General features: G+C 45.2%; 1 protein-coding gene and 1 non-coding gene across 4 annotated transcripts in view; both read right to left on the reverse strand.

Annotated features, from left to right (window-relative positions):
* Nucleotides 1-24,685, reverse strand: part of FAM171A1 (family with sequence similarity 171 member A1) — a 158,895-nt gene that overhangs the window by 129,075 nt on the left and 5,135 nt on the right. The window lies entirely within an intron of this gene.
* Nucleotides 3,440-3,546, reverse strand: LOC113603757 (U6 spliceosomal RNA). Its single transcript, XR_003425444.1, has one exon. It is a non-coding gene; the product is annotated as a U6 spliceosomal RNA (small nuclear RNA).

Genomic DNA, 24,685 nt, shown 5'->3' on the forward strand with positions numbered 1-24,685 from the left:
AAAGGGTTTTTTGTTTTTGGTTGCCAAAAAACCAAAAATCGTGATCTTAAAGTACCTCATCAGGGTTTTCAAACAGAAGGAAAACAAAACTTGGGCCAAAAGAGATAATTAAATTTTAAAAGCCATTTAACATTTACAAGATGTATATATACCTATAGAACACTAATGTTGAGATTTGAAACATAAAATGCTAAACTTGTTTGAATCACAACTTGAAAGTACAATACTTTTATCTTTGTTTCCATCAAGGTGGCGTAAAAGCATATATATGGAGACGTATTGCTTTCTTTTCCTCTGATACAGACTAAAAAGTGAATGAGAAAGTGGGAATAAATTCCTAAGATTGGTAATAAAGGTTAGGTTCATTTTTATCTTCTACTAGACTCAAGTTTCTGACTCATTTAACCTTCTACTATTTACCTTGACTTGTAATACAGAGAAATTCTTTCCTTCTCTGCCAGTGTCCCTAGATTCTTACTCAACAACTGGGGACTTAATACAGCATCTGGTGTCAGAGGTCCTTCTGAGTGACCACTGTGAAATCTGTCATTTATACCTGAGTCCACAATGCAGTATTCTCAGGGAGGAGGGAGCAGTAATGAAAAGGATGTTATTCAGAGCACAGTACCCTCAAAAATGGAGCTGAGAGAGAGGGAAGCCTACAGGGTTCAAGACCACCATCTGTCACCCAGGTTGACTGGGGTCACTGGTTTTTCTCTATATCCCTCCTGAGGCAAGGCTGGGCTGAGCAATACCCAGAAGGACACACACACACACACACACACACACACACACAAATAAGAAAGGAAAAGGAGCACCAAATAGGGCAGTTTTATCCATGAAATAGATCTGCCTTCCACATGCAAGAGGGAAAAGCTTTTGACCTGATACTTGAAAATCAGCAGTGGCCAGTGTCGGGGTTGTGGGGCAGGTAATACGTGGAGTTCTCAAGAGTGCACAGCTATGTGCAGAGACACTCTCTGTGGACCGAAAAAACTTGCGCCCAATGTATTCTTTGATTTTAAGGTGTAGCTTTACTGCTCCACTTAATATTTCGTAAACGGGGATGTGTTTTATAATCAGTGTGGGCCTATGATATGGTAGTGTCTGGGCAGAATCAAGGAAATCCTGTATGTTCCCTGCTGTTATTTTCAGCCCTATAGAAAAAGGGTTTCAGGTACTAAAATGGGATTAAATGTGAATGGTTAGGACACTCACATGACCAACATATTTTCTCTACCAAATGATACTGTGTAATGCTTGGGTGTGTGTGTGTGAGGGGGGGGCTATAAACCATTTTGATAGGAAACGGGCTCTCAGATTCAAGGATTTAGGGGTCACTGTCCGGTACTAAATTTTCTAAACATGGTGGAGACTGACCGGACCGCATCTACTTTCCCACTCTGACAATGCACTTGAGCTCTGGTCGTGGTTCTGTCTAAATGGACCATGTTGTCTTCCCCAGGGACAAGATGAGACCGACTGCTCTAAAGGTCTATGCCCAACACCCATGGGCCAGGTGGGAAACTAATGCTGGAAATAAAAGCCCCCCAATTCTGACTTTTCTTTAAGAAGATAACGCTTTCAAACCCTCAGCTAGCTACCCTGAGCTCTGAAATCCTGGGGTTCTCAAATCAGTGCTGAACAATCTGAGGAGGGGTGCTCCACAGGTCTAGGTCTGGGTGCCAGGACCACAGCTGGGTTTCAAAGTGTTAGATTCAGAGACAACCTGCCAGCAGTGGGCTTGGCGAGACTTCTCGAAGCTTTGGTTTCTCCAAAGAGAGAAACCGTATGGCTGTGTGCTATAGACTGATCTGTGTCATCCTCACCTTCTTATGTTGAAGCCCTAACCTCCAACGTGACTGTATTTTTGAGTTAGGGACTTTAAAAGGTGACTAAGGTTCAATGGGGTCCTAAGGGTGGGGTCCTATTCCAATAGGATTGGTGGTTTTATAAGAAAAGGAAGGCAGTAGGGGAGCCTGAGTGGCTCAGTTGCTTAAGCCTCTGACTTCGGCTCAGGTCATGATCTCACGGTTCCTGGGTTTGAGCCCTGCGGGCTCTGTGCTGACAGCTCGAGCCTGTAGCCTGCTTCAGATTCTGTCTCCCTCAATCTCTGCCTCTCCCCCACTCTCACTGTGTGTTGTGTCTCTCTCTCTCAAAAATAAACAAACATTTAAAAAATTAGAAAAGAAAAGGGAGGCAGACACAAACCTTTGGAAACAGCTTCATTTATGATCAGGTTTGCTCCAGGTAGACCTATCTCTGAGAAAGTTTCAAAGCCCTGTCTTGGAGGAAAGGCACCCATTCATGGTTAAGTCTAAGGGTTTGGGGGCCGGATCTGTGTTCGAGACCCAGTTCTGCCACTTGGAGTCATGCAATCCCAAGAAAGGGCTTCCCACCTGGGGAAGTCTTCCCTTTTTCACATGTAGAGCTGGGATAAGACAGCAGCATCAGTTAAGGAGGCTTTTGGCTGCGAACACTGGAACACTAGGCTAGCAGTGGCTTCAACAAGCAGGGGTTTACATTTCCCAAAGAACAGGAAGTCTGGAGGCAGCAGGGGCCCGCCGGGCTTAGCTGCTCGGCAGTGTTGTCCAAAACTGGGGTTCCTTCCAGAGGTACAACCCTCAGCGGGTTGGCTTTTTGTCACTTCCTAGTCAAAAGTGTCATCACTGGAGCACGGGCTGTCACAACAGTGTCCAAGTAGAAAAGAAGGAAACGGGCCACAGGGTTCCCCCTAACCCCCGTGTCTTCCACTTATCAGGAAGCAAAAGCAGACAGGGACATGCTGTCACACCCCAGAACGGGGTCCTGCACGAGGGTGACCCCAGCCCTGAGGATGAGCCCACGTACTCTGACACCTGAACAAAACCAGGGTTCTGCCAGCAAAAAGAGGGGCAGTGTAGACTTTTATTAGTGTTTAGAGAGAAAAGTTACATGAAGTATACTTAACACAGTGAAGTGTGGGCTATTAACAAATTATCAATTAACACTGATTTATTAATAAACTAATACATTGTCACCTTTCACTAGAACCCAGAGTTACCTGATAAACTCTATTTCCCTCAGGGAGACTACTTGATGAAGTCTCTATACAGAAACATTCAGGTCTGTGTGTCAAGGAGCCACAGCAGAAATTCTTGGAAGATGAATTCTTAAGGGAAAAAATGTAAGCAAATGATATTTTACCTGTAGCCTCATACTAAACCTGAAACTTGTCTGATGTTCTTTTTCTTTTTTTTTTTGTGTTTATTTTTCAAGGAGAGAGAGACAGAGAGAGAGAGTGGGAGAGTGGCAGAGAGAGAGAGGGAGACACAGAATTCAAAACAGGCTCCAGGCTGTGAGCTGTCAGCACAGAACCCGACTCAGGGCTCGAACTCACAAACCGTGAGATCATGGCCTGAGCTGAAATCAGATGCTCAGCCAAGCCACCCAGGCGCCCCAAAATATGGAACACTTCACAAATTTGTGTATCATCCTGGTGCAGGGGCCATGCTAATCTTCTCTGTATCGTTCCAATTTTAGTATATGTGCTCCTGAAGCGAGTACAAAGTGTTCTTAAACTATAGTTCATACCACTGAATCCTCTGGGATCTGAACAAGGTATTCACGGAGTATCTTTAGTGTAAATACACTGAAGGCCTTTGGAAAAGAGGGGAAGAAAAACCCTCTTTCAAGATTGTTATGGCTCACTTATCATGGTTTTAAATAAACTTCTACTTAAAAGACAACATGCTTTTTTTTTTTTAGCAGGCAGACTATATAAAAAGTCCAATTAAACGTCTTCATGGAAACACTCATTTTGCAATTAACTTTGAGGTCTGATTCAGATGCGTGTGACCTGATCGTGAAAGCTTAGGGGCTATAGAGGGGCCCCTGGCTGGCTCAGTCGGTTGAGCGTCTGACTTCGGCTCAGGTCATGATCTCATGGCTCGTGAGTTTGAGCCCTGCATAGCTCAGAGCCTGAAGTCTGCTTCGGATTCTGTGTCCCTCTCTCTCTCTGCCCCTCCCCTCGCTCATGCTCTGTTTCTCTCTCTCCCAAGAATAAGTAAAACATTAAAAAAAATAAAAAAATAAAGAGCTATAGGAACTAAGTGCTCATGCCTGGATCTGCCATATGCAAAAAATAGATTTTGTACAGGGGGAAATGCTAATAGTTCTGTAATCCTGAAACTGGTAGGTACCCTTCCCACCAGCAGCCAAATTTCATCTTGTTCCCATTCAGACCTGGAACTGCTGGGGAGAACAGTCATTATTTTGCATGCTCTTTCCCAGTACGTATAAAAATAAACAATACTTCTGATACGATGTCAGACGGAAAAACGAATGCCAACTAATAAAGGAAATAGCAATTAGCAAAGTCATTCATTATGGTTCTGCTTTTGCCTCTGTTGCTTGTTTATGCCCATAAAACAATAAATTCACGATAGCAACCTAATATTTTATATACATTTTCCCTGAGATCGAAGTAAAAGAGATCGAGGACATCTGTAACGAATATATTCTGCTAGTGTTAAGAGTCCCTAAATTCGATTATGGTATATGGCATATATTTTCTCCCATAAAACTTGTATTTTCAGCTAATAGGCATCACCTTCTAAAACCGCCTTACTTCTATCTCCAGCACCAACAGTTACCTTCCTCCTTGGGGATTATTTTATTTTTTTAAGACATATGTGATTTTAGAACAGTTTTAGATTTACGGAAAAATTGCAAAGACAGCAGAGATAGTTCCCATATAGCTTTTACCCAGCATCTTGTAGCAAAATCTGGTACATTTGTTATAATTAATTAACCAATGCTGACACACTGTCATTAACCGAAGCTCCTCCTTTATTCAGATTCTTTAGTTGCCCCCTAATGTCCCTTTCCTGATCCAGGCCCCCATCCAGGGAGTCGCATCACATCTAGTTGTCATATTTCCTTAGGCTCCTCTTGGCTGTGACAGTGTCTCAGACATTCCAAGTTCTTGATGACCTGGGCACAGTTTTGAGGGTACTGCTGGGTATTTTGTACAATGTCCCCCAGTTTGGGTTTGTGAAGTGTTTTCTCACGGTTAGACTGGGATTAAGGGTGTAAGGAGGAAGACCCCAGAAGGAAAGTGTCATTCTTGTCACATCAAGGGTACTATCAACACGGCTATTGATGTTGACCTTTGTCACCTGCCTGTTTGTTCAGTTCCTCCTAACGAAACAAGTAATCGTAGAATTACTTTCTCCTTTCCACAACCCATACGTGAGGGGCTGGAGGTTTTGTGACTTTGACAGCAGAAGACTGACCTCACTTATTTCGGTTCTTCTGTATAAGGGATGTGTCTCCTCCACTCCCTTGCTCGCTCGCTCACTCATTCAATCTTTCATTCATTTGTTCCTAGCTGTATGGACTCCTGGATACTCAAGAGTTAATTTTTAGGAAAAGGCAGGAGGGCGTCTGGGTGGCTCAGTCAGTTGAACCTCAGATTTAGGCTCATGTCAGGATCTCACAGTTCATGAGTTTAAGCCCCACATCGGGCTCTGTGCTGACAGCTCGGAGCCTGAAGCCTGCTTCAGATTCTGTGTCTCCCTCTATCTCTGTTCTTCCCCCACTCACACACTCTCTCTCTCTTTCTCTCAAAAATAAGTAAACATTAAAAAAAAAATAAAAGGAAGAGGCAGGAAGGGATTTTGTTGTATTTGAGCACGTGCAAAGGCCGGGCACGGGCCGCTGTGCGCACAGAGCTGCTGGCCTCCCTCACGCCAACCAGACTCCCGTCACACACCAGACTAATGGCCCACAACAGTGAACTTTCTGCCACAGTAACATTACAGAGTCCTACATGTTGCAGAACTCTGGACTCTGTCTGAGCAACCAAACTGCAAACGCTGAACCCACCATATGCCAGAAGCCCTGCTGCCCATGTCAGTGCCCATCCTGGCCCTCGTCCTCAGCTCCCACAGTCAAGCAACTGGCAAAGTCCAGGCACGATGCTCGTAAACACCCTGAGTCGGCATCCTATCAGGAGAATGGCTGGGACCTACAGCCCACCCTACAGCCTCTTGCACAGACTTGTGTGCACGGAGGGGTACACGGTACATGGGCTTTCACTCAAGACTGTGAATTTAGGAGAAACAATCCTGCAGGTCTTGATAGTGAGTATATATAGATAGTGGGAACTGAGCAGCGAGGGGCACATTATGTATGAAATACAGCAGGTGATGTCATGGAGGTTGCACAAAGTGCTAAGGGACCCTACAGAGAAGTCATACAAGGAGATGACAGCTGATATGGGGCCAGAAAAACAAGCAAGAGTCTGAGATGGGGAAGGGGGAAGGGTGGATCTAATTTGTAATCATTTATCAGTATTTCTTTTTTTTTTTTTTATAAATTTTTTAATGTTTGTTTATTTTTGAGGGGCGGGGGGAGAGGGAGAGAGGGAGCAGGGGAGAGGCAGAGAGAGAGGGAGACACAGAATCTGAAACAGGCTCCAGGCTCCATGCTTTCAGCACAGAGCCCAACATGGGGCTCGAACTCACGAACCGTGAGATCATGGCCTGAGCCGAAGTGGGATGCTCAACTGACTGAGCCTCCCAGGTGTCCTGAGTCTAATGCTTTTAAGTTTGCTTATGCCAGTGGGTGACGAACTCTGCAGGTGGCAGAACATTTAGGTGTGGGAGTGTAATCTGCACAGAGTCGTAGGTACATCAAACCTGAAGTAGGTTTATAATTCGGGGTAAGGGAGGACTCATCTTATCAAAGGTTCTCTCACTGAGATAAACAGCATGGACTAGAAACATTTTCAACTATAATATTTTCTAGTGCAACCTGGAAAAAGCCCCAAATGTTCCATTTTGGGTATTAAAACACCTCTGCTTGGCTCACAGAAAGTCCTACTTGAGAACCACTGGTCCAGGTGACTGATGAGTGTAACACGTTCTGTTTTCAGCAGACCGAAGGCTACACTTAGAAGCCATTCTCCAAACCAGTACAAAACCCACATTAGCAAAAAGGGGCTTCACAAGGCACATTTTGAAAACTTTATTTAATAGCTTCCTTCGTTTTTCCCCAATTGCTGGTAACACCCACTATCCTATTTTTAGCTCCACTGTACATTAATGAAGATCTATGATAAGATACATGTAATTACTTGTGAGTTAAATGGGAAGACTCTGCTCATAGTAAAAAAAAAAAAAAAAAAAAAAAAAAATCGACCTGCCTTCAAAGCAACAGGAAGAAAGAATCAAGGGGGGAAAGTGATACCATGGCAACACGGCTTTCAGAAAGACAAGCTCTGCACACCTTGTCAGCGACTCCACAGAGCTGGAGACAACCGGGGACATACCTGTGCTTCTGAGGATGCCCATGAGATCCTCAGGCACATCACAGAGGCAAAGGGACCCTTATGCAAAAAGAGTCAGACGCCGCTGCCCCCCCAAACAGGGGGAGGTCCACATAAACAATAACAGTAACAACAACAACAATAATAACATAACGGACGGCTTCTATCTCCGTCTGACTTCTGAGTCTGCCACGCTCAAAATACTGCTCGGATTAACCCCGTGATGTCAGCATTGGGACCACAGGGACCATGTCTGGGATTTGTAGGCCCGTCCCCAGAGGTCCTGATCTGTGAGGCAGGGCCCAGGATTTGCATATTTAACTAGCATCCCGGGATTCAGATGCAGGAGGTCCTCAAGGACACTCGGAGACACAGTGATGCGGGGTGCAAGCCACAGGCGGTCTGCTGCCCAAACCAGCCCACTTTACCCCGGGAGTCACCCCTCAAGACTTTTATCATCAATCCTTCGTCGTGTGCAGTGTGTTGACGTTAACTGTAGTGGCGTTAACCTGGGACGGTTAAAGTGATGAATGGAAAGTCGAGTATAATTAAATGCCAGCACTGACTGTTACGAGCTTGTCGCACGCAGAATGGCAGAGCCAGGCTGCCGATTTAGACTCTTTGCCAGTCAGGGTGCCTCCTAATTAGTTCTGCAACCGTATCCCGTTGCTAAAAGTCTTGAGGGGTGATGACAAATGGCAATAAACATGACTACAGCTCCCAGAAAATTTTAACCCCCATTTGAGGGACTCCAGGATGCCAAGTCTGACCCTCTCCAGTCCTATTTATATATGATTTTTAAAATGCATTCAGCACACACATGACTTTCTGACCATTTGGGCCATTACGTGAACAGCTTAGAAACCCAACCTTAGAGTCATGGCCCAGCATTAAATCTGCCTTGTGTTTACTCCGTAAGCAGAGGTTCTGTCCCTTATCTGCACGTGGACACTCGGGGAATACTTCAACACAAGCGCAAAGATGAAAGTCAGCATGTCTCAACTCTGGCTGACACAGAATCAGAGCAGAGGGCTTTGGAAAAACTACCCATATTCAGGCCCCCCTAGACTTTGAACATAGAGTCTCTGGGGTGAATCCTGCTGATGCTCCTGGGTAATTATAACGTCCACCCAGGGTTGAGCCCCACTGGGAATGCTTGTTCCTCTCAAGACCGTGAGCATCCTGGAGGAGGACACGGTTTCTCCCTCTCTGCCTTTCAAACCAATACGTAATAAATTATCGCTGAGCTAAACTGAATATATTTGCATATTGGACTGTTTCCACGTCTGTAGCGGGCAAGCAGCCTCAAGGACCGAAGACTGGGTTCACATCTGTGACCTCACCTTCCCAACCAAACAACATTGGCACAGCTGGTCCCACACCTCCAGGCTGAAAGACGTGCCTGTCACTGTTCCTCCCGCTTAATGAGGGCTGAGAAGTGCTTCAGAGGTGGGGCTGCGATTACAGTCGGCAAAGGCAGGAGCCTTCACCAAATATGAGGACGTCCCTCGGAGAGTCACCATGACTGAAAGGAGAGCTAAAAGACGGTTAATCCCAACAAGTGCCTTCTGCTGGCAGTAAGGGTTGCCAGATTTAGTGACCTCAAATGTAGGATGTCCCGTTACGCTTGAGTTTCAGATGACCAACAAATAATTTTTAGTGTAATTATGTTCCCTGCACGATTTGGGCACACTTATACTAAAAATTTATTCACTGTGTGTCTGAAATGCCACTCAACTGGGTGTCCTTAGTTTATCTGCAGCTCCAGTGCTAATGGTCCCAAAGTCAATTTGTGTGAGTTTGTTTTGGGAAAAAGGGATGATGGTATTACAAGATAAAAACATCTGAAAACGCTGTGTTTTGTTTCCCAACAAATGCTTTGGTAGTCCCAGGCATAGGAGCTGTCTAGAATAAGATATAAGCAGAACATCCCTCTCAGTGACTTTTCAAAGCACGGGGTTCTTCAGCTCCGAACAAAGGACACAGCAGAAGAGAAACTTTCGTTGTGGGCCACAGCTGAGCAAATTTATCAAACAAAGGAAGCATTCAACTCACACTCTGTACCACGCTCACACACGAAAATTCAACACACTGGATGCAGAAACCAGAAACAGTGATGCAATTTTATCTGGCTCATCTTGTGATTATGAAGTTCTCTTTCCTGTTTTCGCTCCTGAGAGAGGAGGAGGAAAGGCACAGTGGAAAGAGGAGAAAACTGGCCTTACCGGATTTGCTCTTTCAGCAAAGACACTGAGGACCAGATGGGAGGCAGTTCCGGCCTCAAGGAGAGATGGACGGACTGCCCATGTGTACCACACAACTGCTCAGTACCGGGCGGGGAGGGTTTTCTGCTGTGCCCTCAGCACCTAGAACAGTGCCAGGAATACGGAGCCATTCAATAAATATTTGTTGAATGAACAGCAAAGGTATGCACACAGACTCGGGAAGGGAAAGGGGGAGCCAGAGATGGCCCCCGAAGGGGAGGATGCCTGAGGCTTTAGGAAGAGCAAAGATGAGTCAGTACAAAGCACTTGGGCAAGGGGTGGGTGGGGGCGGGTGGGTCCGAAGGCGCAGCACAGCGAGCATGTTGGACAACCACGAATGAAGACCCCTGGCCAGTAAAGCCCAGGTGGTGCTCGGGGGGGAAGGGGGGAGGACTGCCCTGGGGGCGGCCGGGGGAGATCTGGGGGTCCATCAGCTGACAGCTGGAAACGGGCCCCAGTGTAGAGCAGATGCTCTGAGGGGTTCAGGGCTGGAGCCCGAGGTCACAGCTTTCTCTGAAGAGGAAGAGGAGGAAAGGGGAGACCCGATGGGGACTGAGGAAGGGCAGCCCAGGCAGGAGACCAGCCAGGAGACGCCTCTGCCATGGAAGCTGGGGCCGCATGTCATGGAGACAAAGTACCGGTGTCAGAGGAGAGCGGGCCGGGGAATGAGCGCTGGCTGTGGCAAAAGGGGTCCCTGAGGAGTGGGGGGGATGGGGGATGGGCAGCAGAGGGTTACAGGGTGAATGTGGGGGTGAGCAAGTGGGGACACTGAGCGTAGACCGCAGCATTCCTGGCAGCGGAATGGAAGAAATCGTACGCGGGGGCTCTGGGGTCCGGGGGGGGGGGGGGGGACTGTTTCACAGGTATGTCCCTCCTCATTGGGGGAAAGGCCTCCAGATCTGCTGAAGATGAGAGACAGAGCCACAGGCTGGGACGTGCTGACTGCACAGCTCCGGGCTCAAAGCCGGAATGTGATGGGCCAGGCCCCGGGGGTTTTCTCAACCTCCTCCCCCTCCAACTCCCTCCAGGAACCTGGTTTGCTGCCGACAAGCCTGGCCCAGTCAAGCCTAGAGCTCACTCCTGAGCACCCAGGCTCTCATCTGGACACGTGGTGCTTCTTCTGGAGGCAAGGAGGTGAACGTTTCAAGGAAAAGGACGGGGGCACCCAACTCTACCTCCTACTTTTAAAAGCACAGAACAGAAATACATACAACCCTCGTGAGGTGGAATGTCAAATGCTCACACGGATCATCATTTTACCAGCCCCCTAAAGGTCTTCTGGGACTCTGCAGGCAGCCAAGAATCTCCAGGGAGATAAATTACAAAAAAGCCACTTAGGAATTTCGTTGCCTCAGCAGGGCCTCACCCACCTTCCACACAGGGACGGAGAAGAAAACACGGCTGGGGTGGCAGGCACAGCCTGCTGCTGGTATCTGAGTGTGGTGCAAAAGCCATGTCTTTCGAATAAAGTGACTCAGAAGTCTAGTCATTAGTTAGCCCTTAAAAAAAACAAAAAAAAAAACAAAAAAAACCAACTACGGGTGAGGGGTGCCTGGGTGGCTCAGTCGGTTGAGCATCTGACTTCGGCTCAAGTCACGATCTCACTGTCTGTGAGTTCGAGCCCCACATCGGGCTCTGTGCTGACAGCTCAAAGCCTGGAACCTGCTTCGGATTCTGTCTCTCCCTCTCTCAAAAATAAGCATTAAAAAAAAAAATTATGGGGAAAAAAGGGACTCTATATCTGAGTAACAGTGGTCAGCTATTCTTTATTTAAATAAGCCCAAACAGCAGGCAATAAGTGACTTATTCCAGATGCAATCCACACAAAACTAAAGATCATATACTAACATAAAACCGATAAAAATGTGCAAGCTTTACTGTTTATAACAGCCGTACTCCATTTAAAAAGAAGGTACAGGTACAGAAGCCTGGGTGGCTCAGTTGGCTAAGCATCCAACTTTTGGTTTTGGCTCAGGTCATGATCTCTCATGGTTCATGGGTTTGAGCCTTGAATCAGGCTCTGTGCTGACAGGGCAGAGCCTGCTTGGGATCCGGTCTCCCTCTCTCTGTCTGCCCCTTCCTCACTTGTGCTCTCTAGCTCAGAGTAAGTAAATAAATTTTAAAAATTATTAAAAAGAAGGTATAAAAAGATAGTTCAGTGTCAAGTATAAACAAGAACCGGAATGGTATCAGTATTTCTATTGCCCTGAAATAGTTTTTACTGGCTTAAAACTATATGCAGCATGGCTGGAGACGGGCTGCAAGCAAATTAAAGATAATCAAACCAAAAGTCACTCAGAGCTACGCAGAGTTTTCATTACACAGTTAGTACATGATGAATGAATACTTTAATTGTATGAATGAAGTAACCGAGTGGGAATTCTTACCTAAAAAAAGGCCCGCAATTCCTTCTAAGTCACAAGTGATGTGGGTTCCGCCCCAACACCTGAACATATTAAACCAGCTACCTCTCTTGAACGTAGGCTTTGAATAAGGTGAGAATACATTTTCTAGGTAGCTTTCTTAAACTGCAAGGCTAAAAATCTGAGGAAAAAGTAGCCAGATTCAATCGATGGCTTCCTGGGTCTGCTTTTGCCTGTCCCTAAATATTAGGACAGGACGGGCAGTGAACAACCTCACCAATTCAAGTGTGGTCCAGCGACCAGCAGCATGGTAAGAGTTACAGCATCTTAGGGGCCACACTAGACCCACTGACCCGGAATCTGACAAGACCAGCAAGTGATTCGTATCTGCTTTCAAATTTGGGAAGCAGTGGTGAGAACTGGCTTTCTGTTTTGGCTCCCCATCCCAAAGGTTCCACGGAGCCCGGGCAAGTAGCCTCAGAAAGTTATCAAGTACTACTTTCATTATATTGCGTTTCACTTTATAACTTTCAATTTTATTTCACCTTTGCTCTGAGCCATAAAGCTGTCTGCCTTTTCTTTATCCATTAGCCTTAATTCTTCAAAGTAATTTGGCTTCATGCTAGCACCGAAAACAGTGTCAATTTTAAATTATGTACAGTAATAGGCTAGGAGGAAATGGAAAATATTTCCCAAGTTCAATTTTAGATAGGATTATATAATTTTTTTGTTTTCTCTTTCCTCTTTCCCTCTCTTTGTGTGTGTGTGTGTGTGTGTGTGTGTGTGTGTGACAATTGCAATGGGCTTATTAGCAAACCTGTTGGGTTTCACAGCAAGCTAGGAAGTCACTTAGAGCACTACCTAGAAAAATGACATGTAATTAGAAACAGAAGGAGCCGGGGCCGGTGCGGTACACAGCACAGAACAAGGCCATATGCACACAGCTCACACTAAAGACAGTGTTCTACAACAGGCCTAGGTATGCGTTTCCATCTGAAACAGCAGTCCCACTCACTGAAGAGTTAACTGCATCCACGAAATTGTAAACTGGAGCAGTGGGGATCGTGAGTCTATTTTATACTGTCTGACAAGTAACAGGACAGGATTAATAAATATCCATGAATGAGAGAGCGAATAGCACTTAAACTGTACGTTCTCCCTACCACACTCTGCCCCTTCCCTTTCAATTCCTGCAAAAGCAAAGAGAATCCAATGAACCTTCCAGCCATTCCTGAAGCCATTCAAGAAGCCACTCCCCACATGGAGACGCCTCTACCATGGCTTCCATGAGGACTGCTGGAGGAGCCTTCTCTGGGCACTAGGTCCCTCGCACCCCATCCCAACAAGAATCAGCATCAGCTTCCTTATCTCAAACATTTTTAGTACCTGAAAAGAGACGCAGTGCAATGTTCAATAACCCCATGTAAACTAACTAAAATCTGGGTGTAAGCGGTGATGTTCAACAATTTTCAAAGTCTCTTCCGCTGCTAAAGTTGCCATTAAAGAGTTTGAACTTTCCATATCCTTTTGGCTGCTGTGGTGGGGCACTTTCCCTTAACTCCACTGGAAGAGCAGAACAAGAGTGAAGAAAAGAAAGTAGGGGCACCTGGGTGGCTTAGTCAGGTAAGTGTCCAACTCTTGATTTCAGCTCAACTTATGATCTCACAGTTCGTGAGATCAAGATCCACGGTGACAGCACAGAGCCTGCTTGGAATTCTCTCTCTCTGCGCCCGCCCCACTCTGAAAAATAAATGAATAAACTTAAAGAAAAAAAAAAAGAAAGTAGGAGCACTTGGGTGGCTCGGTCTGTTGAGCATCTGACTTTGGCTCAGGTCATGATCTCATGGTTTTTGGGTTTGAGCCCCATGTCGGGCTCCATGCTGACAGCACGGAGCCTGCTTGGGACCCTCTCTCTCCCTCTTTCTCTGCCCCTCCCCTGCTTGTGCTCTCTCTCTCTCTTTCAAAAATAAACAAACTTAAAAAAAGACAGTAAAGGAGCTCAGTAACAAAGGCGACTAACTGTGTCCTCAATAAATTCCATGAGATTAGCAGGGTCTAGAGTTGAGACGAGTGATACTGAGAAAACCAGTCCCTTTGATGTTGGGATATCTGGCTGAAGACTGACCAACCGTGCAGAATCAACGAGAAAAGGGGATGTGTAATAATTCAGGTGAGGAAGATAGATGAGACAAGCCGCCCGGCTCACAGACCTAGAAGAATACCCACTACTCATTATGCCCCTGCAGGAAGCAGGAGACAAGAATTTACCAGCAGCTCAGCAACTCCACTGTCATTTTGCCAAAAAAAAAAAAAAGAAAAAGAAAAAAAAGAAAAGTCTCTTTCAAATGCTTTATAAACTACAAAAAAGCTACAATTCATATGGATGGTGGCATGGCCCTGGGAGTGCCTTCCTCCCCTTCTCTGTGTGGTTCCTAGCCTTCAAACCCCACCTCACAAGCCACTTTCCTGGGAAGCCTTCCTGACTACCCAGTTAGTTATTTCCTCCTCCGCATCCCTCTATGCTTTGCTCCTCCCTATAGTGGTTTGTTTATCTGCTTCTCCCATAGGAGCTCGAGTTCCTGAAAAGTGGGGGCTTAATTATCTTTGGATCCCCAGAGCATGGAACCATAAGAAGTGACTGATAATGCCCACTTTCATTATTAAATATGTGAGCTCTACTTGGTAGGGAGCATGACGGCTGCCCAGAAACTGGGTGGCTCAGACTGGAGAATCCCTGAGCAGAAATCATGACTGAAACAGTGAGTGTGAGTGTCTAAAGCAACCTAGAGAGACACTCTAAGAGAACAGAGGAGGAGCATGTATGTGGGATTATCATCTCCATGCTGTACCAGTGCATGACTTCAAGCCACGCTCCCCCACCCACATGCACAGAAAGGAATAATCTCTTTCCTGATACCTCTCAGGATTATGAGGAGTAAAAAGATAACGGACCTGAAAGCACTTGAAAATCTGCCATTTAAGAAATTAGTATTATCAACCTTCCGGTGGTGAAAGGTAAGGACAGCAGAGACTCTTTGCTGGGTACATGGATGGGTGGATGGGTGGATGGGTGGATGGATAAAGAGTGGTTCATCTGCCATGAAGCAGCTAAGAGGAAAAGAAGTTTAAGAAGTATCTAACTTGCCAGGCCTTTCTCTAATGTAAATGTCTCCTTAAGGATTCTGAATTTAGAAATGGGTAGATATGGGGGCGCCTAGGTGGCTCAGTTGGTTAAGCATCTGACTTCGGCTCAGGTCATGATCTCACAGTTCATGGGTTCGAGCCCCCCGTCAGGCTCTGTGCTGACAGTTCAGAGCCTGGAGCCTGCTTCGGATTCTGTGTCTCCCTCTCTCTGCCCCTCCCCTGCTCATGCTCTTTGTCTCAAAAACAAATAAACATTAAAAACAAAACAAACAAATGGGAAGATATAAGCAGGGAATAGTTCCACCTTAATTAACATGTTATCTAATTAGTGCACATAAAAAAATATCCTAGTCTGAAAGCCATTAACTCCTTTCTCTTGTTTACTTACCATTTATGTATTACTTTTATGTGTACTGATTTAGAATGTCTCAGTTTAATATTTAATGCAACATCTAATAGGTTTCCATTAAGACACTGAAATCTTTATAGGCAATGATTTTATTTTTAAATTTGAAAAGGCAAATGAGGTTCAAGATGGTAAAAAAAAAACAAAACAAACCTGTTTCAAACAGTAGTGGGGAAAGAACACAATGGGAGACTTCTATCAATGTTACCTCTAACTCAAAATCTACGTTGCGGCACAAGAATCAAAACACAAAGTGGCGTTAAAAGTCATTTTAACGGTTTGTGCTGCCAAGAGGTGAGCAAGCTGAATTAAAGGATCACTTTCTAAGGTTAATTTTACTAGGCAGTCTTTAAGTTTACAGTAAAGGAAAAAACGCACCCACGAAACTGTGCACTGAGTATATGCCCCATGTGCCAAGTGAAATAGTTTTGGAAGGAGAGACCTAATTTCGCCACAGCCGTACTGGTGACATTTGGACAAGCGGTGGACCGAGGGGGCTCTGCATAGACAGCCTGGAGAGCAAAGCTACGTTTTAAAAGGGCTCCCTGTGCTCGCAGATGGGCTGTAAACTTGACCAGACTGCAGATACTGTCCTCCACCCTCACCAGTTGAATGCATTAACTTTTCTATTCCTTTCCCATATGCTTTATCGCACATTCAAAAACATGGACAGCAGATGGTAGGTAACAAAGAAAGAGATCAATCACCCAAGCAAAAATTGAAAAACCTTGTTCTAAAAGAGACATCTAAAAGCCACTTACCTCCAACCTCCCATTAGATGGGAATATTTTAATCGAGTGACATCAAACACAAGTAACTTCTTTTAGGTCATCCTTGAGCAGATACTGCCTTTTCGTACTGCGATATTTGCAATAATGGACTTGCATTTATCTAATGCTATTGTGCTTTCCTAACTTGGAATAACCACAGACTTCCTTAATATCAAAAACATAATAGAAGGGGCCAGCAGCTCCCAGAGAACAACTTTCTATCACAGTAAACACTGAATAAACGCAGGGCTCTGAGATTCCATACTCAGGAATCAGGGGAAACAAATGTATCTCATGAGTACGGAAACAAGAAAACGTTCTAAGTTTGGAAAAAATTTCTCTTTTTATGAAATCTCTATTTTAATTTAAACAGAGGGGCTATTTATGCCACTAATTCTATCTGTCTGTGCAGAAGTTCACAGAAACCAGACAAAGGGCTTGAGGAGAGAAGCTTTACTAACAAGGCAACAGTATATACAGCGGGGAAACCGGACACAGGTCTCACTGTTCTTTGCACGGATATAGTTTCTAAAAGGCAGGCGGCTCAGAAACAGACTAAAAGTTAGAAGAGGCCACATGAGGGAAGAAACAAATGAAAAATAGAGGACCTGACTCAAACACCCACTTTTTCCCTAATCCCAGACATGGATCTCTGGAATAGCCCAGCCCCACAAAATCTGCAGGTAGACATGCACATTCCCTTGAAGTGTCAAATGTATATTTGTATAGGTTAATGGCATAAGCAAAGGATAGAAGGAAACGATGCTATCTTGTCTAAATTTCCAAAGGATATACCCAGTCATTAGGGGAGCTTCTTCAATCTCAAGGAATTTCATTTTCTCCCATAGCTCTCTTGGTATGTTCAACTCTGATTCAAAGTTTTTCTGGCTTTTGTGAATGAATACATTTGGAACTGTACTATCTTAACTGATTAAAAGAGGCTATTAGAATATTCAAAGTATTCTAATGTTGAGGAGCTGACTCAATACACTACTGACTTAAAAGGGTTATTAACAAAGTATCCCAAGAAACCTCCTAGAAGCTGCCTGGTCATGAAGAGATCCTGGCACTTCTTTGAGTGTACGGATTCTTACACATAAATGGCATATACATTTGGTTTCCTTTAAAGAGAATAAGTATCGAAACAGTCCTGTATAATCTCTAGTCCTATATTAACCTATCTAACCTGAGCAGTATGTAAATGTTAGACTCTGGAAGGGTTACTTTTCTTTTTCTCTCTCATTCCTTCTCTATCCTGACACACACACACACACATACACATCCTCACGTACACAGATGCACAGGCATGTACCACGGCTTACTTGGTAGGTATGCGATAACATGGTTCTACCCGATCAGATGGGATATTCAGTGAGGAGGTAAAGTGGTCATGTGATAGACTTTAATTATCAAAGAAAAATTAAAGCCTACATAAATAAAACATTGTTGAGAATAAAAATAAACATAATGGCGAAACAGTTCTGATTTCTAAAAGTACTCTAACACTCCTCAAAAACTAAAGCCTGGAAAACTGTAGCTGGAAAATGAAATGTATGCACTGCATTGTTAATGTATCGATCTAGCCACCTAATGTATATTTTAGCCCACCAAAATGGCTAAAACTAAAGAAACCAACACCACCAAATGATGGTGAGAATGTGGTGCAACAGTAATTCTCACACATTTTTGGTGGGAGTATAGAAAACTATGATGGAAAAACATCTCGCAGTTTCTTGAGAAACTAAACATTCACCTACCTATAACCCAGAAATGTTGGTTTCTTCCCAAGAACAATGAAAACATGCCCAAAGAACGAACAAATGTATAAAAATGTTCACAGCAACGATATAACAACCAAAAGCCAGAAAGGACTTGTGTGTCTATCCAGAGGAGAATGGATAAACTGTAAGATATTCACCCAATGGAATACTATTCATGGCAAATAATGAAGCCAGAGTATGGAATGTATGATTCCATTCATGTGAAAGTTCTACAACAGGCAAAAAAGTAACCTATGGTGGAAAAAATCTGAAAGGTGCTTGCCCCCAAGCAGCAGAGGCAGGGATTTACTGGAGGGGGTACTGGGGGAACTTTCTGGAATGATGGTAATATTCTGTATCAAGATGGGACTTGGGTTCGCACAGATATACACATGTCATCACTTAAGACTGGTGTATTTCCTTGTATGTAAATTTTCCTCTGGGAAAAAATGGAATACTGAATCCTAATTAATGATATGCCTGCCGTTGTACTTGGAGGAAAGTGCGTATATTTGACACGTACTTTAAAATACATCAGTAAAGGGGCTCCCGGGTGGCTCCGTTGGTTAAATGTCTGACTTCGGCTCAGGTCATGAGCTCACCATTCCTGAGTTCAAGCCCAGCCCTGGGCTCTATGCAGATAGCTTGGAGCCTGGAGCCTGCTTTGGATTCTGTGTCTCCCTCTCTCTCTGCCCCTTCCCGCTCAAACTGTGTCTCTCTCAAAAATAAACATTAAAAAAAATTTTTTTTAAAAAGAAAGAAAATGCATCAAAAAATAAGACAGATGAATGGATAGGAAGATGAACTGACAGGTAATAAAACAAGAATAGTAAAATGGTAACTGTAGAATCTAAGTGGTGAGTATGGGTATTCACTGTAAAATTCTTTCCATTTTTTTTTTGTATGGCCAAATATGCTCATGAAATAAGTTGGAAAAAAAATCAATTACAGTGCCATAATTAGCATCATTTAAAACCTTATTTTCAGGATCATTGTATAAGCCAAGACGAATGAATAAAGTCTTTTCAAAGAGTGAAAAGGATTAAAATTCTGCAAGTAAATTCAAACACCAAATAAACACCGGTATTTCACACTTACTTCAGAGTGAGTAAAGCCCTCACGTGGTGCCATAAGGAGAGCAAGGGCATCCCATCATACGTTACGGATCCAAACAAACCTGCAGGACTATTTTACAAACAACCACATCCTTCCCTACCTCCAACTCTCCAATTGTTGGGTCCTAACAAGTTTCTCTTGTTATATAAACAGTCTTGCCAAAAACTAATGGGCTCTGAACACAAGCCAGGAGATTCCCCCAAGCCCAGCTGGGTGTTACCCCAAATCCCACCCTACTCGACTGGACCTCCCTCAAGAGCTCAGGAGAGGTACTCGTGGGAGTTTCCTATCGCTTCTACACATCTGGACCCCACACAACACGAAGCACAGAGCTCGGCTCTTAGGAGCCGCTCAGAAAATGACCATTCGAGGTTGCTTTCCATGGTTCAAAGGCTAACAGGGACCACACAAGGGAGGTGATTTGTCTTTTCCGCATAAAAACGACCAGGCCTATTAAGAGTCCCTTATTTATGCTGGTAAAATGCCACAGGATCAAAATTATGAGAAATTATAATTTAATCCTCCAAATCTTATGATAGCACAGTCTGAGGGCAGGGGGCAGGCTGCCTACGGTCACACAGTGGCCTCTGCCAGTTACTGTATATTTACGTCTCACGGGAACGATATGAAGATTAAAGAAGATAATCCATCCAGGTACTTAGCATCATGTCTGGCAGGTGGTAAGCACCCAGTGCACGTTAGCTAATTGCCATTATTATTCTTCACGTTTCTGTGAAGGAAGCAGAGAGTGTCTGCCACTATTTCACAGATTTAACATTAAATATAAGAGATCCCATAAATATTTACCATTCAGTGAACTCAGTAAATCACAGTTATTGAAACAAACTTCACTTTCAAGTTCTCAGAGACAAAATAGGAAAACTCAGGACGACTTTAAACATGGCATTTGGGATCCCACAAGCTGTCTTAGGACTTCCTTGTGTACGAGTCCATGTCAGAGTTGTAAGGTCCTGGCGTAGGAAAGGACAGAAGAGACACTCGTCCAGAGCTATCCTCGGGACTCGCCAAGGGAAGGCGCTCCACTGTCCTCCCTCCCACGCTCACTGACCTCGATGGCAGGGAAATCTGCCTCCCCATCCCCTCTGCCCGGTGACCCCTCGTCTACATTCTGGCTACACCAGGCAGGAGCCCCCAAAAGGCATCTGTACCCTCACCCCTGGAACCTGCGGATATGTTAGGTCAAGTGGCAAAAGAGACTACAGGGGCGATTAAGGTTATGGACTTTCCCGGATTATCCAGTGGGCTCAACTAATCGCATGGGCCCCTTTCAAAGGCAGAGAGGTCAATCTGGCTGTGGTCCAAGAGATGCAGCAGCAGGAGAAATCGGAGAGAGATCTGAGGTGTGAAAAGCTGCCCAGGTGCTGTCGCTGCGGCTGAGCAACGGAAGGGGCAAGGGGACAAGGACTGCAGGCAGCCTCAGGGGGCAAGGAAAGAGGAGCCTCGCCTGGTATCCACCCGCAAGGGGCTGCATTCTGACTACCACCTGAATTCGTGTGCAAGCAAATTCCTCCCCGGAGCCTCCACAGTGGACCGTGGTGCAAAGGACGCAGAGCACAACCCCACTCGGGCACTACAGGGGCGAAGAGGGGGAGCGGGCACCTCATCCACTGAGGCAGAGCTCCCAGTGACGGCTTGGATAGCGTGGCTCACCTTAGGGACTGAGTTCGGCTCTGTCAAAATTACACTAAAAACCACATTAGAGGGGCGCCCAGGTGGCTCTGTCGGTTGAGTGTCCGACTTCGGCTCAGGTCACGATCTCGCGGTCCGTGAGTTCGAGCCCCGCGTCGGGCTCTGTGCTGATGGCTCAGAGCCTGGAGCCTGCTTCCGATTCTGTGTCTCCCTCTCTCTCTGCCCCTCCGCTGCTCACTCTCTGCCTCTCTCTCTCTCTCAAAAATAAACATTAAAAAAATGTTTTAAAAATTACATTAGAAACCTTTCCTTCAGTACAAATTCAGGAAGTTTTCCATTCAAATCCTGTGCTCAAAAAAGTCAGTCTAAGCAAATGAAAAGCTTGTCTGATTTGGAAATAATTAACTTTCCTCCTCAAGCTCACATTTCTCTGTCCCTGTGCGGTATAGCTTAAGACAAAACAAAACAAAACGAAAGGAAAAACCCACCTTTTATAAACTCAGTGCTTACTTCAAAGGTGTCTTCTTCTAAAAGCCAGCTTTTCCTGTTCTGCCTGCTACTCCCCCCAAATCCAAAAGATCTTGTCAGTTTTCATATCTGAGTATGTGTTTAAATGTTACATAAAATTAAGGATTCGAAATAGTGGATGAACATATCAGATCTATATTTGACCACCTTATCTCTCCACTTAAGTAAATATGAGTTTTAACCTAATTGTCCTGTAACTATTATTTCAGAGCTTCATCTGACAAGAGTACCAACATTTCCAATCAATGCTGTCACTGCGTAAATATTTGATTCCCAGTAGGACATCTCTTAACCTAATTTATAACCATTAAGAGCACGGAGAGATGTCCACACGCTTATACTGTCTAAAATAAAACCTCCTGTGTTCCATTGTGGATAAATCCTTGAAACATCTAGAAATATACATCACAGCTTATAGCTGGACGTTTAGTCAGACAACTGTTACTAGCTTTCACCTTTACTCAAGAGACTCTTGCCTAATTACATAAAAAAAAAGTCCCTTGGTGATGTCCTTCTTAATTTATTTTTCCATTTGTCTTCCAGCTGGACTGTAAAATATCAGAGGCCGAGGATTTCTAAATAATCAAGCTTACCCAAAAATATGCTGTCCCCCCCCACCCTCTTCTGTCTAGTAGGTATTTTGCATACTTACATAAGTCTTCACAGGGCGCATGCTCCGTATGGAGGGTTGTAAGAGCATAGAGTGGAGCAGGAGGTGAAGGGAAGTGAGGACGCACAGTGGTCATCCAGGGGTGATGAGCAGAATGTTCAAGCTGGAGAAGGGGATTTAAGCTGGTGAAGCAGGGGGCGCAAAGGTTGGAGCAGGTGCATGAGGAAAGGCAGCAGAGTCGTCAAGGCCAGACTTAGTAATTTAGACTTTACATGCTGGGCAACAGGAAAGGATTAAATGTTTTTCTGCAGGAGAGAAACACGAATACAATGGTGTTTGAAGAGGGACACGTGGAGAGAGCCTGGGTTGAAAGAAGAGACTACAACACGGAGAGAGAGAGAGAAGACAGGATGCTTTCAACAGGTGCCTTATGAGGGTGAGGATACACGACCGTGAAAGTGAGGAGCGAGTGAGGGAGCGTTTATGAGACACAACGGAAAGGGAAGTGTGACGCCTTCACGTGAGGCGAGGTCTTAAAATGACTGAGTGGTTCTCTCCCTTTCTCCGTTCCTTATTTACCTTTAGACCAAGGCCCTGAACTCGACAAGAGCCAAGCTCCTCTCTGTTCTTGAGTTCAGTTCCCTGGGAGAAGCCTCCAACGGGGACCCTTCAGCCTCTGTACCAGAGGTCCCATCAGCTGCTCCCCTGGGACCTGTCCAGCTGTCATATAGTTCCCCTCTCTAGGCTACACTGGACTGAACGTTGCTCCCGGTGAGCTAGAAACCGCAGAGCAAGCAGTTTTGCTCCTCCTGTGCTGCCCAACAGGTGCAATGCCCAGGTGTTCCACACTGTCGGGCCCATTCGCCGACGAGAGGCACAGGTATCAGAGGCGGGGCACCCAGCCCGAGACAACACGCAACACGCAGGAGGCCATTCCAGGGGGAGTGGTCCCCTATCCTTTCATTATACAAAGGCACTGGTGGCGCCCTTCGATCACAGCGGCCTTTTACCCCATTTAGTAACCAAGAGACAGGTTTCAACAAAAATTAGAGCCAAGTTTAGAAGCAAGCAAGACTTCTAAAACTAGCTTTTGGCAGGGGGCTTGGGGGGGCGGTTCTGTATTCTCCCTGCAGATATGAATAAAACCCACTCTAGAAGGAACGCAGAGGATTTCATGCACTTTGCTTACAAATAAAAGTCACAGCCCACGGAGTGCATCTGGGAAAAAAAGTTGATTGGTGATAGTGGGGCGGGGGAGGTCCGTGAGGTACTCCCCAAGGATCCTCACCATGGCTCCAGTTTGGCAGACTTTTGTTAAGAAGATGAAAAAACTCCACGTGCTCCTCCAAATGTTACCTTCAGTAGCTGCGGTCCCCCCAAATGGCCCATTACTACGGTGCCCTTATGCTGGCTGTATGGGTGCCAGGCTCTCTTCACAGTTCTTGGGGGTCGGTATCTGTATCAGTTTCCTATTGCTGCCATTAACAAAGTACCACCACTCAGGGGCTCAAAACAACATAATTTTACTGCTTACAGTTCTGCAGGACAGAAGCCCCAAGTCAGTATCAACTGGGCTACGGTGAAGATGTCAGTGAGACAGCATTCCTTCCGGAGGCTCTGGGGGAGAATCCATTTCCTTGTCTTTTCCAGCTTCCAAAGGCTGCCTGCATTCCTTGGCACACGGCCCTTCCTTCATCCTCACAGCCAGCAGTGAAGCATCTCCACTGTCTCTCTGTTCCCCTGGTCACATCTCCTCTCCCTCTGATCTCCCCACCTCACTCCGGTTAAGAATCCTTGGATTACATTGGCCTATCTGGATAAGCCAGGTTAATCTTCCCATCTGAAGACCCTTGACTTAATTAGCTCTGCAAACTCCCTCTTTCAGCGGTTACAGGTTATACATTCAAAGGTCCAGGGATCCGGACATCGACATCTCTAGGGCCATTATTCTACCTTCCACAGGATGTGAGTGGGAAGAAAGCACTGTGACCGCAGATCACCTTAGTTTTCTCGGCCTGAGTTTCCTCATCTCCAGAACAAGGAGGATAAACTTGACCTCAAGGTTCCTTCTGTACTACACAATTGCGTCTATCTTGATCTAAAGACATCTCTATAAACGTGCCACATAAAAGCATCCGTAAGACTACTGACTGTATAGACTACAAGGTAGACAAACGGTCTAAGGAGACGCCCAGATTTTAAGCCTACTTAACAGAGAATTTAGGCTGTGCTGGGCTGGGGGAGGCTGAAAGATGAGGAGTTGGAGGCAGACTCAGTGTCCTGAAGGGGGGACGTCCAGTAGCTTGTCGGATAAGAAGAAAAAGAGCCAAGACATTATGTCAAAGCCAGAGGGAGAAAAATTGGAGTCATCCACATAAAAGGATTTAATTACTGGAATCCATGTGGATTAAATTCTGTAAGGGGTAAGTGAAAGAAAAAAAAAAGAGCAAATGTTTGCAGATGGACTGGAAAATGGCGAGGTCATTCCAAAGAGCTTGATCAGAGGAAGGTGGAATCACCTTAAACATGCTGACTGAACTGTTATGTGTTTAGGGAGCTTATTATGAAGCCTTTCTAGAGTGGTTAATTGCCTCACGTTTTGCCTATTTACAAGCTGCATTTTACAAAAACAATGTTTACTTAAAGTAGGACACACGTTGGGGTCACACTGTACAATTGTTTAAAAAATTATTTCAGGAGCATCTGGGTGGCTCAGTCGGTTAAGCATCTGACTCTTGGTGTTGGCTCAGGTCATGATCTCA

Source organism: Acinonyx jubatus, chromosome B4, assembly GCF_027475565.1.
Source record: "Acinonyx jubatus isolate Ajub_Pintada_27869175 chromosome B4, VMU_Ajub_asm_v1.0, whole genome shotgun sequence".
NCBI classification, from domain to species: domain Eukaryota; kingdom Metazoa; phylum Chordata; class Mammalia; order Carnivora; family Felidae; genus Acinonyx; species Acinonyx jubatus.